The 16,717-nt window shown below is 41.3% G+C and overlaps 1 long non-coding RNA gene across 1 annotated transcript in view; it reads right to left on the reverse strand.

Annotated features, from left to right (window-relative positions):
- LOC113020719 (uncharacterized) overlaps positions 1 to 16,717 on the reverse strand; it is a 47,044-nt gene that overhangs the window by 7,758 nt on the left and 22,569 nt on the right. The window contains exon 3 of the long non-coding RNA XR_003272217.2: positions 7,320 to 7,381. This is a non-coding gene — a long non-coding RNA (uncharacterized LOC113020719). The remainder of the gene's footprint in view (positions 1 to 7,319; positions 7,382 to 16,717) is intronic.

Consider the following 16,717-nt stretch of genomic DNA (forward strand, 5'->3'; position numbering starts at 1 on the left):
CCTGCCCTCCAGCGTGACATATGGTTACTTGTTTCTGTTTTACACCTCTGAATCTTTCTGTTGAAGTTTTCTGGCAGCACATAAACCATTCATCACCAGAACTGGGACCGAACTTTGGTGACATGGGTCATGACCTTAGCTCTAGGTTAATGAAAATGTCCACATGGTGGATTAGGTTGGTGTTTGGATATAGTTTTTATCTCACCAAGTAGCAAGAAAGTACAAAAATCTGTGTTATATTGGTGTTACTGACCCACATGGAAACTTAGGAGGATAATGAAGTTCAGGTGGTTCTAAAATAAGACATATTCAGTTCTAAGGGTGTGCAAAACCCCCCTTTTTGGAGGTTTGAGTGGGAACTCCCACTTGCTGTGCCATTAATTAACCATCATACACTGCACTTGAAGAATGTTAGACAAAGATCGAAATCGAGGCCTACGACTGGGAAAGTGTGAATCAAGCAAACGTGCTGCACCCCTTGCTCATTCAAATGTACCTTATGTCATTTTGTTTTCCAAACCTGGCCTTGAACTCTTCCCTTTATCCATGCATACTTGGACAAAAATGTGTGTCAAGTTTTACAAGGTGTGAAGTGAGGAAACAGTTTTATTCAGAAGCAGCAGCGGTAAAGATTCATCTAGTCTCAGATGAAAGTGTCACCTTCTACGACCCTTTTAAACCAGAAGGTGCAGTGACCAAGAATTGTCACAAGATCCATGAAATGTTAGTTTTGGAGCAAAGGTAAACAGCTTCTCCCATGGTGGGCCTGTACCCTACACAGAGTAAGCACATGTTTCCCATTGTGGTTGAAAGGAAAGGGGATTAAAGTGTAGCACAGCCGGAGCCACAGCTATACACCCCATGGTGGGATCAGAGTACTCTCAGGTCTTTGAGTATTGCTGATACAGCCAGTTAAAAGTGACTGGTGTGTAGGGAGAATGCATGGTCAGATCTAGCACTGATCCTCTAGAGTCCAACATTGGGGCCTTTTCTGGCGTCTAAGGAGGCAGACATGTTACCATGTTGACAGCATGGCCTAACTATGGCCGATGGAGTAACACACACACACAAAAAAAACAGAATAGTTCAGGGTTATGGGAAGGCGTTGAAACAGAGCGGATTTTATTTTCAGTGACCCAATGCTGCATCGATGAAAAAGAGATCACCAACTCACACTGGAAGCAGAAACAGAGGGAAAGAGGAGAAATGATGGAAAAAACTGTAAGTAGCAGATGGTTAAAGCTTGCAAATACAAGGTTCTCACCCCGAGGCCTCGAGGTCAAACAGGCCACATTTAGGTTCCACAGGGGAGAGTTAAAGCAGGAGACTGTGACTGTGCAGCCAATTAAAGGACACTTTAAAAAAAAGCAAATAGTGGTGGGCACATTAAGGAAGATATGCATAGTGAAGCATATCTGCACATACCAAAAACTGCCAATTAACTAACACCCCATGAAGCTCAGCTGTGACTGCTTCAGCTGAAGAGCTTACATGTGCAGCAAGTAAAGAGACTTTTCTGTGGTGGGTCAGAAGGGATGCTGAAGGAGGGTTGAACATTCATTTTGTCAATCACACCCAATATTAGCATCTCTATCAAAATGTCCGAGGGATTTTTAATCTTTGAGACTTTACCAAATTTCAGCGGCGGTGACTCACTATAGACTTGATGGCTCTAAAATACAACTCGCTTTAAACAAGACTTTAAACAGAAACGTCAAGAGCTCAGTAATGACAAATCACACACTAACATTTTTTTTGAGAACCTTATACATTTATATAACCTTATATAATTATCTTCTTATATTATAAGAAGAGCATTTAGCCCTGGCTATATAGAACTATCATAACATCCTTAAATGCGAGATTATTTCCCTGAAAATTACCTAAAGAGACAAAAGTAATAAAAAAAGAGACTAATAATGTACTTAGAAACTAATGAAGTCTGACATGCCTTAAACAACCAGAAAGCAGCAGTTTTAACATAAATCTAGTGACTTACTGTACTCCTCCGCCCTGTGAGATCAGATTCTCACCCAACTTGACTACTCCAAACCATCATTCTTACACTTTTGACCTCAAAATTCACACTCGTACGCATAGATACAAACTTCCTATATGTCTGCCCATCTTGCAGCAGTGGTGCATGCTTCTGTGCATGTTTGTGGGGGAATTTGAGGAGCGTGAATTATGTGCTGGGCGTTTGTGCAGATTTGCAGGACTTTCTCACCCACAAAAACACTGTTTGGGTGAAGCAGTACGGCATGTTAATGAGCATGTGCGTGGTTGTGTTTTGAAACTGGAAACAGATTTATGTAGTGTTTGGGATCAGCTCTGTAAAGGTCATACTAAACAAGCTAGCTCATTTCAGTAAACCCTATTCCCTTTCTGATCCAGGTGACTCTCGGCCAGTAGTTTCACGGCACACAGAACTGGCATAAAATCGCCATTCTGACCACTTTCTCCATCTTCATGACATCACTAATTTCCGATTCCAGTGACGCCGCACTGACATTCAGCTTCTTTGATTAATTGTTTCCTACAGGGCTCTTGCGAGTGTTTCTGTTTGAAAAAAATAAATGACAAAAAATATTTTCTGGAGCCCTATATTGCTAGATCCAAACACTCCTTCAGCTCCAAGCATTGACCACAAAGATGACCTGGCATGGGATAAAATATCAGCCACAGCAATAGTTTTCCTACAGACCCTGATTCCTCCAATAAAGAAGAAGTTAGAGGGGTATCAGTCAAACTCTTGATTACAAACATCCTTCAGCAATACATGTGCAATAGCATTTACTTAAACACACATTCGCGCATTAGTGCACAAGCCTAAAAGCATGTCTATGCATGCGCATGTTGTCAGTGCAGCCATTAGCAAAACATGCAAAATGTAAATGTCCCTAAATGCCAAAGTGGAAAAAGGTAGGATAAGAATCACCTAATCTGGCTAATCCAGCCAAAGATTAGGAGCAGGCAAATATTGCCAATAATAAACAAATGACTAACATTCTCAGTCTGTGTGGTTACAAGCCCAAGGGCTCCAGCTATAACCCAGCAGGGTCTGGATCCAATCCGTGCTGTTTATCAGTGCAAGCAGAAGTGGCCACTTGTGAAAGCTCTATGATAAACACTTGGGGGACAAACCGAGAATGGCTAACAGATCAGTATGACCAAATCACTCCTCTCAGTTTGATTTACAGATCTGACTTCAAGGACCAAAGCACGACATTCTCACCATATTATCACCACTTCATTACTCACTCTGACACTACCTTCATGATAGCCATATTCTGTGGGGATATGATTTAGCCTTGACCATCTCTAGTGACGGTCGCATATTTAGACACTTAAATGACAAGTTTGTCATAGCATTATGGCTGAATTAGTTAGCATGCAATCAGCAATGCAAAAATTCAGTAGATACACAGACAATGCGATTAAATAGACTTTTTTTCCCAAGTCGTGTGTCCCAGTTAAATAGGTAACTGCGACCACATGGAGTTCAACATCACAAGCGGTGGTTCAGAAGAGCGACTGAACTAGTTTCCAAGTTCCTTAAATATGAGCATGTTTGTTTTTCTTTGTTAAAATATAACAAAAATAAATATAGTTAGAAGTAGTAGACAGCTGAGCACTGTATTTTGTTCAGGATGATTAACACAAAACCGTTCGCATGTCGAGGTGTCACCATGGAGGTTATGGCAAAATCATGTCTGATAGATACTGTGACTGACCATGAATTCCTTTAAGTAGTAACAGAGCTGAGTAAATAGTATCTGTGTGATGAAACATGACCTCAAAGGTAAAGCAGTGAAAGTACTGAATCTCACCTTCATGCAGTGTACATGTGTGTTTTTTGTGGGTGTGGTGAGAAGTAAAAGTTTCCCTTTGCTCGAAACCACCTATTTTCTTTTGGTTCAGTGTTAAGATTCAAGACGGAAAAGTGCAGAGCAGGCGGTGCTTTCATTGTCTCGTCCACAGTGCTTTACCTGCTGTGCCCAGGGACTCAACGGGCCTAAAGGACTCTGTCACTTTAACCTTGTCCCCAAGTATGTCCCTGGCCAGCACAAAAGCCATCTGGGGTGCGGCTGAAAGCTTAAGTAACAAAATAACTCTTTCAATCTGCACACTGCATGGTTCTGACTGCAGGGTGCTAAGGTTGCCAATACCAAGACACTGGACCTATTTCTCCTCCTTCTCCTCCACCCTTCTAATTCTGGCCTACATGACTAACTCCAACTGAAAGCCCCACACGCCAAAGGTGGGAGCCCAAAGCACTGTAAGATTCAAAAAAAGACCACCTGCTCATCAAACTAAATTGTACTCACTGAAAGCAAGAATAGAGAGAATGAAAAGGAGTTGAGCGAGAGGGAAACAAATGAAAGGAAAGACAAGTCACCATTCTCCCTCTGTGATCTTGGCAGACAAAAGAACAAATTGTGTTTCTGCCTCATGGCACCAAGCGTCAAAATTGATATAGGGTCCCACTCAGTGCTGTTTGTATTTGAGCATACTGATATAGGCTCCATCAGTTCCCACAAGAGAGCCAGAGAGGTGCATGGACCTACCTACCAGCCTTTCATCTAGGTTTCTTTTGTATTATGCCCACTTGTGTCTGTTGTTTGTCTTGAGTAGAATTGACTGTTATTATTCCAAACAGCATTATCTTTATTAATGCCACAGGTCTCAGGACTGTGCACTCCCTAGGAGTCGGGTCTGGACAGAGCTGCAAGCAATCTCCCTAGATAAAAGCTCAGTAGAGAGCTGTATGCAAGCCAGACAGCCGGACGGGCCTTTACCCTCCCTCCTCATTCTCTGAGAGAAGTGTAGGCCCTACAAAGACTGAGATTTGACTTTAATCTTAGCTCTTTCATAAGGCATCTCAGCTGAGGGCATGGCTCTAGAAGCCTATCAGAGTCACTTTGTGTCAGCCACGAGTCAGAACAAACAAGTGTAATGTTAGTAAAGAAAATAAAAAACTTTCTATAATAATTCACAGAAAGTAAAATATACATGATCAAAAAGTTTTGAGAACTTGAAATACTGAAATCACAATATACAGATACACAGTTTATAATGTTGGTGGCTAATATGTGCTCAGAAGTGAGGCCATTTTCCAAAGGCAGCCATGCATGATGAGTTATTTTAGAGGTGGTGTGGAGAGCTGACGTGTGGCCAGGTCAGGGCAGGGCAGGAGCTGGGGTCTCGGTTTAGTGCCTAAAGCTGCTTGCTCCAGTGAGGAACACAGCATCAGCTCCCGGCCAAACCCTGGACACTGATTTATGGGACATGCGGATTACCATCAAATCAGCCATAAGGACCACCCAGATAGTGGCACAGGACAACAGCCACACAGACTCACAAAAGGCGCACAGCTATTCGAATATACTTGCAGGCTAATAGTGACTAATATGGACATTGTTCAACAGACATCCACAAAACACCGAACCATTACTCAATGACACTTTAAATGCAAACACATATGCTGTTTAAGATGTAGTAAATATTGTAGATTAAGACTTTCTGGGACTAAATGAAAAGCTGCACATGCCATGGGTAATGGCTGGTTAACCACTCAAGTGCAGTGGGAGAAATGAGTTTGCTGAGCCTTCCTCACAACCACAAAGCGAGAGAGCCAGCTTCTCTCAGAGTTCATCTGCATCTACGGGATGTGCCTGGAGGATAATGGGTGATGTTCACACTGGCATTCATTTTCTTAACGGCGATGTGGACTCCTCTCACTCATATGCCATCGTTAATACTTTTCCACCAAGTCACACAATCCAATAACATGTCCTGAACCAAAGAGGAAAAAACACAAAAAAGGACATTTCTCACTTGAAAGGGCACAACGCAACTCAGCCATAAGGGACCAGTTTGATGAGCTAAACAATATGTGTCATGACAAATCGGACATGGTACATTCCCTAGGCAAACACTGATCTCATACGGGGAGACTGCTAGGCAAATATTCACCTGCCCTAAGCTAATAACATGTGTGGGGGCAAACACACACTTAAGCTCGTCAATACTGAGACAATGATGGGAATTAGATTGCACAATGACTAAATGAAAAAAGCATCAGAATTTTCTTTTAAAGGACCATCTCAGTGATAGTCACATGTAACATTTTTAATGACAAACTCACCGTATCATGAAAGAATGCAAGATTTGTATCAACAGAGGTAAATGGTGTTAACTTGGGCCATCACAATGCCTTTGGTAAGAGGACATGCACAGTGTACATTTTATTGTGCAAGAATCTAAAAAAAAATATCTGCATGCTTTGTGTGTCAGGAAATCCTACTAAACAAATGGCACTTATTTGTCTCTAAGGCCTTTCTAACCTAGTTGAGCCAAGCTCCAGAGACAGCACCACGCTACACAGTGGGCACCCTTGACACTTCCTGACCACGTGACTCTCTCCAGCTGCCTTTTGATTGGTTTCTCTGAGACCAAGGGATTGAAGAGAAGAGGAAGCGGTAGTGGCAAAGGGTGGCGGGTAACTGCCTGGCAGCAGACACATGAGAAAAAAAAAAGAAATTCCTGCCCCATTGCCATGGAGATGAGTCAACAGCAGGTCGAGGGAGAGCAGAGAGGGCTGGGGGGCTGCAGGGCACTGGCTGACCTGCTGTAGTTAACAATTCATCCCCGTATCCGGCTCGCAAATGATTGGGCAAACATGGAGTGCCCTGGAGGCAAAAGGGCCCCAAGGGGCTGAGAGAGGAGCATTACCCTGGGGTGACACACTGACAGGCAGACAGAGGGTGGACCAGCTGAAAGAGGGAGTAAGGGATAGGGGCTACCAGTGTGGGGTGGGGGGGTGAAGAGGCCTAATTGGAAGTGGGATAGTGGCGAGGCACACCGAGTACTGGGGGCTACAGTACAGTCACAAACGGTACTGATGGTTGTGCCCTTTTAAAGTAGCGTAATTAAACGACTTGTGTTAAGATGCCATTTTGAGGATGAGAACAATCTTTTAAGGACACCACAACAAACATCACCCTGGAAATTTGGTTTCTATTCGTCATTCTAAGCTAAATGGTTAACAGCACTTGGCTACTTATACTGTTGTGCCAACAGTAAAAGCAGGAGTTACGTCAGTTTTATAAGCCTAAACCACAGTAACACCATAAGTCTTTGGCATGTATCCTCTTTGCTACAGAAGATTTTGCCACAAATGCGGCAAATAAAACACTCATGCACACTTTAAGTTCACGGAAGGTTGATTTGCAATGGTTTAGAGGAGAAGACTCTAAAACTAAAACATCCCAAGCTCATCAAAAAAGTCTGCAGTGACTTTGGAAACACAAACTCACCAGAAGATCGCTAGCATGCAATTAAAGGTCGAACTCTCATCTCGAGAATTTGGATTCCTTCACTGTAAAGACAAATCAGAAGAGGAAATATGTCAGTTCACACCTTGATAATATGCAGTACAATTACATTGCTTACACTTCGCTCTCCTTAACAGTGACAGAGTAGCTAATACTCAACAGGTTTCGAACATTACCCACTCTGCAGTGGCGCAGACTCACATCCATAATGGATCAGAGTAAAAAATAACAGATGAGCGATGGGTGGATTTCATCAATGTCACATCATACAGACAAACCACAGGACTTCAATGCTGCACCTATTTTGGGCTAGACTTTACGTAGTGTTGGGTTCTGTCTCACTCAGCAGAAGTTCTCATATGTAACTTTATGCACTGTCACAACTTGGTCTGTTCCCCAGAATGGCAAACCAAAATTCATTATCCAATTGGCTGTCTTTGACTTTGAAGGATTGAAATGCCACTATTACAACAGGCCTTTCACTGGGCAGTGGTGTTTAGAGGGTGTGTTAACAGAGCAGACCTTTTACTGGTCCTTCACTTCTACTAACGTCAGAGCACAGTGTTTTCAAAAACACAGCTGAAGCATGCCCTTCCTTTAGAATCCTCTCAGTAATAACGCAGCCAACAAATCTTATAAATGAAAAACAGAGCAACACTTACTGTGTCTGTGAGAAGGAAAAAAAAGAGAGAATAGAAGGAAAACAAGAGGAAAAAGTGTAATTATGATAAACATAGCAGATGTTAAGAGTCACTTCTCGAAAGGTGTGTCATTCAGGGACTTTGGGACAAACTTTTGGCTGCGGCTGAGCTCTAAATTTAGCATATTTGCTAAAATAAAAAGTGAGTTCAGTCGCTGGCACTGAGAGTTTGTCCTGCCCATTCATGACCTCAGTGGTGCAGCCGGCGTCACTCGTGACGAAACACAAACCATATAAAACAACAAAAAAAGACCTCCTCAAATACTCAGTACATAAGGAAACAGGCACACTTTAGCGTTTCCTGTAAATTATCCGGTTAAATAAGGCAAGCCAAAAAACAACAAAAAAAATATAGCTTCCTGCTTTCTATATTTAGAACAAAGTAAAAGTACAAATGTGCCTTTTACATAACTTTACAGAAAAAGATATATAAAAAAAAAAAGAGAATCATCTGTCTTCAGTTTCTGTGCATATTGGTTTTGTGTATCTAACGTGAATAGGAGACTGAGGATACATGAGTTTGCTGTATACATTCTGGAGATGAGCCTGTGTGTGTGTCAGAGCTGCAGAGGATGCCCTCGGGGATAAGATGAGGAGTAAATGAAGCAGAAGTCCCATCTAAGCTCAAAAGCATGTGTGTATCAAGGCTGTAACTAAAACACAAGCATAAACACAAGCAATGTTAGGGATTACACCCTGCAATACCACCGCAGGAAATCACTGACAGCACAGGTGTAACCATCATCGCGGACGCATTCTTCCCCGTCTCCGCTCTGCCAGCGGAGGCCTGATTGGCAGCTCATTCTCCATGTTCGTTGGCTGCTTGAAACCTGTGTAAACATCTTGTGGGCATTTGTGTGTGGGACATACAGGTGAGGAGAACACACACAAAGAAGGATTACCGTGGCCTAACATCGCGTCAAACATGCCTTGCAGCACAATACCACACAGTCTCTCGAAGACTTATTATTTCCCCCGAAATCCTTTCCTTCCTTTGCCTTTAGAGTCGAGTCCGATCTGAAACATACAATACGTAAAATATCCACTAAATGTGAGTTGTTGTATCTATTACGATCTTCTTTACGCTGGTCGGATAAGTTTAAGACTTCACGTTTAAAAAGCAGGAGGAACAGAATTTAGTGTGAGCTGCAGGAAAGGAAAAAAGGGAGGAAAGCACATTTCCTCAGCAAACAGCACCCTCTAGAGTGACACAATTCATTCAATCCTGCATCTCACTCCTGGTCTCTGCATGACGTGCAGAAAACGTTGCTCAAGCACAGCATTAATCAGCAACATTTGCTTTACTTAAAATGCAGATAATTCCGTTTAAAACGTCAGGCTTGCGGTTATTTTTTTGGTTTTCTTTGAGACACTAACTAAGCAGGTTGCCTTGTTCTCTGGATTATTTGTGAGCCACATTATAGAGGCAAGAGTGAACCTTTCGTTTTCCCAATGCGAGCTGATAATGAGACAGGCCATTATTAAGATGTTTGCTTTAATCGTGTGCAGGGTTATTAGGTGCAGTTTACAGTACACAAGAGAGATTAAGTTAGGCCACGCATGATGGAAAGAGCTGAGGAGCCCCACGATAAGCCAGCTACCCCACAACTGTGAAGTGGGCTGAGAAATATGAGCGCACAGCAGGACATGAAACGCAGCAAGACAAACCATTTTCCCTCTTCTCTCTCTTTCTCCCTCTCTCTCGCCTTCTTTCTATCTCATTTTCTCTCCTTTTGCCCCAAATCATGTTACACAACTGCCAAGGAATGCCTGCTATATCAAAGAGAGACTTAAAACGAGCACAAAAGAAAAGAACAGTAAAGAGTGGATCGCAGAGGCAACTATGGAAGCTGTAGGTGTTTGATTCTTTTATGTTTGTAGAAAAGAAAAACATGGCAGGGAGCTTGGCATTAGTGTAACAGTGACACACAAGTCCGGACACATACACGCCTGACTGCTTAACAAATGCTTGTATAAACTAAATCAGACTGAGACACACAGCACGGAGCACCAAGCAGGGAGCCCTACATGTTTCCTATATATATTTTTTCCATGCCATTAATAAAAAAACACATTGGGCTGTTTCATTACATTTTGTTGGAATAAAGGGAGTGCTTAAAAATCCATCATTTTATGAGTGCTCAAACTTTCCCACAGAATTCCCACCATTTTCCGTGCGTTTGACCCAAACGCATTAAAGTAGCACTCAATTACGCTGGCACACGGAGCCAAACCGGGGCGTTCGTTTGCTGCTTAATCATGACACACAGCAGCCACCAACAGAGATCGCACGACCTGTTGTGCATGAATAGAAACAATTCCCTGCATGAAGACAATGGGGAATCTAAAAACAGAATAAATAATATGTTTTAATGTTTAGAGAGAATGTAAGGATTCAGCTAAAGTTAAGAATGAGTGGGACTGTCCTGAAAAATCAGGTGGGTCACACTCACATCCTTTAGCAAAAGGTAAAACGCTGTATGTGTGTGTGACTGCATGTTTGTCTGTGTGTATGTCAAGTTAGCAGAAGGTCGGAGCGGTGAAGTATTAGAGCGCTGTTTGCTCTCTTCCATTCTTCCATGTACTCTTGGGGATCAGTTTGTTTGAGAGTTTGAACAGTGACGTGTGAAACCCGTAAAAACAGGACATAGCGCCACACTATTTGCTCAAGAACACCCAGAGAATGGACTGCCATTACAAAACAAATCCCTCAGCCCGCATTCCTCCTGTCCATCAAACCCTACCTGTTGAACAACATTTGACATGGAGCGGAAAAGGTAGCTTGCAGAAGGACTTCAATTTATTAAAAGTGTTTGACACTACAGGTCACTCCTCCTCCACGTACATGTCAATGCACACATCCGCAAAGTGTAATAGGAACACAGTATCTGCTCTGGACATTATTTATAATGTTTGAAACTTGCTGTACTTCCACAAAGAGGATAAATTGAATGTCACTGAAATTTGATACGTCAGTGGCTATTTTGTAATGTTGAATTTTTATCTCTTCTGTCTGTTATCAGTGTTTTCAGCAGACGTACCCAAAGTGCTATTACTGCTATTAGTATTTTTATTATGCGATTTCAAATGGGGATGATTACTCAGCTTCATTATGCAATTTTGATTCTTAACAAAACTACAGATGACTGTGCTGAACACTGTTACTGTAACAGAGTGCATATTACTCATCTCTTCATTGGTTGCCAAACATTTTAGAGGATGTTGGAATTCTTCTGGTATCTTTATGTCACATGAAATCAGCTGATTTGTCTAAAAAGCTGTTAAATAATTTTTAGCATTTTCTTCGTTTATTTGTTTGCTTGTTTTTTTTTTCTTTTTTATTGAGAAACAATGCCTAACAAATGTGTGACATGTCAAAAACTTTACATTTTTTTGGTTGATGGAATTAACCAACTGGAACAGAATAAGTGGAAAGAGGCAGAACTAGATTCCAGTCCCTTCCCCTTTCTTTCCTGCTGTCACCCTCATATTAGAGGAGCCACTGGGAGAACTGGATGTGATTTGTATGTGTGTTTTTGAAGAGGGGTGCTCATAAACAGCCATGAAAGGGGCCCCTCTATTCAGCCGGCCAGGCGAGATGCGCTTCACTGGGCCAGCCTTTTGTTTTCCCCTGGTTCACAAAACCTTAAGCATGGAAAAAAAAAGGGGGTTGATTCTCTTGATGTGTGCAGGCCCAAATGATGCCATTAGATTGGTGCCCGTTTTGGGTGAAAAAGGCTTCAGTAGCGCTTGAAGTGATTTAAAAGATGCAGGAGAGAGCGGCCCACAAATCCTGTTTGATAATAACGCTGAAGGAGAATGGGGAGGCAAAATGCCAAGCTAGTGATCATTCTATAGTATGCAAAATTGCTCTCAACCCTATGAGTGCCATGGATGTTAAAACAAAAGATGAGGAACATTCCTTTGTCACGTGATGAGGGTCAATGTGCTGTGGTGGTGTGTGGGGTCAGGAAGTTCAACAAACTTCCCACGCTGCCTTTCACCACAAGACCATGGTTAAAGCCTGTGACACTTCATTATAGGCAGGAGAATTTTGTTTCCCAAAGGGGCAGTGCCTCAGTGCCCATACAAGGATGAGCCATAAGGAAAAAGAAGAAACAAAAAGCAACAATTAAAAAACAAAAAACAACCATACTCAATTTCCTCATTCACGTGGCAGGACTAACACATCAATTACACAAAAGAACGTCTGGGAAAACATTCCCACACTGTCCATCACGTGGAGTCTAGAGAAAATATCAAGGTACTGTATTTTAGTGTCACAAGAAAAAATAACAATAATCTACTGAACATGTGTTTCTGTAATGCGACAAAGATGAAATTTTCTTGAACATCTAAAATTATTTCGGCTATTATTCCGGTTAAGTCGATGGTAAAACAGTGTCACCACAGTCCTGTCTGTCAACAGCAATCAAATAAGTATGAGAACCTGGCAGTGTCAACAACGGGGTAGTGCCAAACAAAACCACTTGTGAGTAAAAGAGCTCCTGATCAAGTCCGGTTCCACTACACTCCTCTCAGCCTCATTTCCAGTCATATTACAACTTATCCCTTGGACATCTCAGATCAGGAAGAAGCTTTTCTGGTTACTTTTTTCTTTCACAATTTATGTGCTAATTTTGGAAGTTACCTACATTACTCTCAGATGGCCTTTTTATGGTCTCTGTCTTTTTTAATATTATTATTTAAATCTACTGCCAAAATCACACTGTTGTTGCAGCATGATAATCTCTTTCATTATATTTTCTGTAGGAGAAAAACATGTATGAATTTTATTAGGGGAGACTTTTGACATGGATTAACATATTCTGAATTAAAAACTTTACTCAAATGTGCTTCAGGTTGTTGGGTTTTCCCCCACTTGGCATGATTATCAGGTGTCGGTCCTGCTGAGCAATATTACCTAGACTGAGGAATGGCCCAAATACCTCTCTTATCAGTGCACATTAGAAACACAGTTTAAAAAGTTTGAGATAAAGTTTCCGCTGTAGATAACAGTCACTTCTTGGATGTATAGACAGTGTATCCACATGAAGATACTGTTTCCTACATGATATCTATCAGCTTATTCTCAAGGTTTGTGCTTCACTGAGGAGGATACAGAAGTTCAGTCCTATCAGTTCTACCATAAGTAATTATCTTATTACCTTTAGTTTTAGGAATAGATCTGGTGGCATGGCACCACTGTGGCTGTTTCTCAAAAGCTTGAGAGCATTATGTTTCCCACACTTGTTTATTAAAATGATATGGAGATATTTTTTTCTTTCCAGGAATGCAACCACAGCTGTCAGATTAAATATCTGTAGTCCATACTGATGGGGGGAAAGCCGTGTTTACATTTATACTCTGAATTGTTCGTAAAATGAATCTAGTCTCTAGTTCATTTGAAAAAACAAAACTAAACAAGAAGTTAATTTATTTCAGAATTTTATTATCAAAGGTGAATTTGAATATATTCTATATTTCAAGTGTTTTGTGTATTATTTTTGGATGATTATAGCTCACAGAAATCTGAAATTGTGCATCTCAAATTCTTAGAATATTCCATTTCAAGTTTGAGGAAATGCATCAAGAGCCACCATGCACAGATATTTTATGTTGCTGGTCTAAAGTCCTCTTTTCATATGAAATTATATTTAGCATTTTATTTGGAAATTAAGATCCTAGCTTCTGAACACAGTGTGGAAAGAAACAGATACAAAGGTCATCTGTTGGTTGCTGGTTTACCCTGTTTTTTCAAGTCCAAAATCAACGTAGATGTATGCCAGAGGATTTTAAAGCACTTCCTGCTTCCATCTGCTAGCAAGCTTTATGGAGATGCCAGTTTCCTTTAAAAGCAGCACTCTAACATCTGCCCACAGAACCAAAACTACAACCAAATGATTTGCTGACTATATTATTACTGTCTTTGGCTGACTACACAACATGCTTGACCTGAACCCCATAGAGAATGTATGTAGTATTGTCGAGAGCAAGATGAGAAACACTCAATCCAAAACTTACAGAAGCCCGCTATCAAAGCAACCTGGGTTTCAATAACATCTCAGTAGAGCCATAAGCTGACAGCCTTGATGCCACACTGCACTGATGCTGCTAAAATTTCAATCTATTAAACAGTTGTGAGAAATATTGCAGAAATTCAAATGTTGACAATTTATTTATGGCCGAAGATGTCTTGGTTTTGTGCCTGCTTGAATCACATTCATTTCAGGATTTTCTGACATATTAACATCAGCACGATGGAAAACTGGACAAATGGACATACAACCCCAAAACACAATGTCTCCAGGGTAACGGAGTCATTTTTGTTGTGTTTACTCTAAATGCAAAAATTCTCACGACACCCCTACATTTACAGTTTCTGCCCTTGATAATGCAAAACAACACAGGTTCTCATTGTCTTAATGTTTCTTTGCAAAACCAAGTAGCCAATTCCCACCTAAGCCCATGGTGTCAGTGGAAGTGTTTTCCAGGATGCTTATGGAGCCTCCTAGCAATAAGACTGAGAGAAAGTCAGAAGGAGACCCTCAGCAAACTCAGTGTTAGCTAACAATAATGCCTTAGTTCCAGATATCAGGCCATCTCACCACAGACCACATGTGGGATAGCCGGACACAGGTAATCAGGGCTGTCAGAATAGGACCAGTTCCTCTTGCAAAAACTATAAACCACCAGCTACACCCTACTAAACTATTTCTACTGTATACACAAGATAGAACATTGTAAAAAGAAAAAAAAAAGGAAAGAAAAAAAGAAAACACATTATATGATTATCATTTTAAAGTGGTGACAGCTCAATTCCTATTTCCTAGAAATCTTTAAACAGGCTCACTTTGAGCCACAGTCAGTAATATAAAGCAAACATTTCCCTCTTCTCCTCTCAAGCGACACTCCTTCTACAAGTTTTGCTACAGACTCTCTGTCGAACCGGTTGGTGGTGAAATATCTGTCCATTGTGAAGCCTGTTGTCATAGATACACCCAGGTGTAGCTCGTGGGCCAAAGCTGAAGAATCAGAAAGCCAAGGCACTCGCTAATCCTTCGCCATACCACAGTGTGTCAATAATCAGGAATGCACTGCTTAAACTGAAGCATTGTTCCTCTGCCAACAAAATCACAAATATAAGCACTGATACTGCCTTTGGGCACTGCCGTCTTTGGGACGGGAGAAGAGATGGATTGAAGAGAAACAATGAGAAGTCAATGATGGCAAAAGGAAGCTTTGATATCTTTCCAGGGAGCTTAATACTGTCTACAGCATAAAACTTTCTACTGCGGTACGTGGGGGATATGTACAGTTGTGAATGACAATAGCTTCTTCATACAGTAGGACAAAGTCGGAGGGCCAGAGAAGACCAGCTGCCGTCAACAGTTGGATTACTTTGAAGTAGCTCTGTGCCGTAAGACAGCAGGAAATATCCTCTTGATGTCTTTGAACCCATTAGACTCTGATTCATAATAGAAAGTTTAATGAAAAAATAATCTCACAAACACTTATACACATGCACCTGACAAAGGGGGTCTGATCTTGGTGGACAAAAGCCCTCTGAGACAAACCAGTGATTCCCCGGAGTTTATCTGTCAGACTATTATTTTTACGACTTTTATCTTGAGGATGGAATGTGGAAAGCTGCCATTGAGGATGACTCGAGAGGTGTCTAAAATCATTTCTCACTCGTGTCATTATCTTTACGTCTCCCACTTTCAATAAACTAAATGGTAGCTGACACATTGAAGAGTCATCTTGGCAAACACCACTAGGAACTAAACCGTCTTAAACCACAGACATGCAGACATGAGCAGTTCTGAGCCTATCCTATGTACGACAAGACAATAGCTCGCCTGTTGTCTCTGCTTATCCTCTTTCTCTTCTTCCTGTGTGTTTGCGAGCGCATATGTGTGTTTTCACATATTGCGACATCACAGAAGAAAGATGCGCAGAATGGGGCAAACGGATGCGGCCAAAGTGGTGAGACCATTGTGGAACGCCGTGGGGATGAAAAGGTCCTCCTGAGAGCTTTATTGTGTGATGGGACTTGCCGCAGCCAGTTCTGTTTCCCCAAGATGCAAGGCCTTGGTGCAAAGCCGCAACAATGAGCATCTTTGTCAAGCAGCGCTATTATCTTTATACATTACTGTAAATGACAGGAGAGTGTAGTACAGTGCATATTACATTTAATGAGCTCCAGGTATGTGTCTGTCGTTAAAAAAAAAGCTAATTTAAACATCTGCAGATCTTAGCTCAGTGTTTAAGAGGATGTACTGTGTTGATCAGAAAGCTTATACCAAAGAAAATGAGTGCATTACACAGTCCACGCAGTCTGTTCAGTTATCCGACTACCATTGTTTCTAAAAGCACCTGTGCAGAAGATGCGCAATTAAAACTCTTCATCTTGGGTGACGTAATAGATAAGTAGATATGGTGCAAACCCCACGAGCACAAAAGCTGCAATGAGCTTCTCTCTCATACTGACTATGATCCTATAAATACAAGTTTGTGTTTTTTAGACATAGTTTTGCCTTTGAATATTTGAAGACTTAATATATGGATTTATATTGGTCACTCTTCATTTTGAAACCAAATAAACAACAACAAAAACCCTATAGCTTTTACTCTTACCTGCACACACTATAGATTAGATACACGATTAAAGCACATT

The sequence above is a fragment of the Astatotilapia calliptera genome, chromosome 4 (assembly GCF_964374335.1).
Source record: "Astatotilapia calliptera chromosome 4, fAstCal68.1, whole genome shotgun sequence".
Classification (NCBI taxonomy): Eukaryota; Metazoa; Chordata; class Actinopteri; order Cichliformes; family Cichlidae; genus Astatotilapia; species Astatotilapia calliptera.